General features: G+C 48.9%; 1 pseudogene; it reads right to left on the bottom strand.

Moving 5' to 3' along the window:
* Positions 1 to 723: 723 nt before the first annotated feature.
* LOC111823973 lies at positions 724 to 874 on the bottom strand (annotated as a pseudogene).
* Between the last annotated feature and the right edge of the window lie 262 nt (positions 875 to 1,136).

Genomic DNA, 1,136 nt, shown 5'->3' with positions numbered 1-1,136 from the left:
ATTTTTCATTGTTTAATGCAAAATGCAGAATAGAAGGTAACCATGGAGATATTTTTCAATAGTCAGAGGAACTCAAGTTGGTGGTGGTGGTGTGTGTGTGTGGGGCGGGGGGGGGGGGAGGGGGGCTTTCTCTTTCCATCAAAAACTATGGAAATCTATACAACTCGCTATGCCACTTGTGGCGGGCTGCCTCTAGAGTGTCTCCAGTGTCCCCACCTCCTGGTATGCACAGCCTTCAGTAAGGCCTCTCCCTGAGTGTGGCCTGGATTTAGTGATTTGCTTCAAGCAAATAGAATGTGGCAGAGGAAATGAAGGTCATTTCTGAGATTAGTTTACAAAAATGACAGTACCTTGGGCGCCCCCTCTGGCTCATTTGCTCCCTTGCTCTGAGCAAAGCCAGCTGTCCTGTTGTGAGGTGCGCTGTGGGGAGAGGCCCATGTGGCAAGTAACTGATATCTTTGACCAACAGACCCGAGTCCTGCCAACAGCCACGGGAGTGCACCTGGAAGAGCATCCTTCCCCAGCGGGCCTCCATATGATCACATCCCAGGCCAATATCTCGTTTGCAAGCTTGTCGGAGGCCCAGAGCAGAGGCATCCAGCTAAGTCATGCCTGAATTTCTGACCGACAGAAACAGTAAAATAACACATGGCTACTGGTTGTTGTTGTTGTTTGTGTGTGTGTGTGTGTGTGTGTTGTGTGTGTTGTGTTTTGTTTTGTTTTTCAGTGCAGTCCCCCACTACCACAAATTATGCAGCCGAGTTTCCCACGTTTGGGGAAGTCACAGGGGTCAGCACATCCGGAGTGCAATGGACAAGCCTCACCCTGGAAAACCACCTTCGTGGTCACGGCATCTCCCCTGATACATGGCTATTGTTCTAAGCCATCGATTGGGGCGATTTGTTACAGAGCAACAGATAACTAATGCACCGCGTCAAGCCCTTCAAGGTGACAGGAGTGGAGTTACTGTCTGGGTTGCTGACTGGGAGCTGGAGCAGAACATCTCAGAGAACTGGAATTGAGGTGGAATGAACCTCCTTACACATCAGCTTCGCATAGATACGTATAGTCGCTGGTTGGGATCAGAATATATAAAGCTTTGGGGGTATTTTTTTTAACATTACAGATATTGCTGA

This window comes from Myotis lucifugus, unplaced genomic scaffold (assembly GCF_000147115.1).
Source record: "Myotis lucifugus unplaced genomic scaffold, Myoluc2.0 scaffold_784, whole genome shotgun sequence".
Taxonomy (NCBI): domain Eukaryota; kingdom Metazoa; phylum Chordata; class Mammalia; order Chiroptera; family Vespertilionidae; genus Myotis; species Myotis lucifugus.
This window is presented reverse-complemented; position numbering and strand designations above follow the sequence as displayed.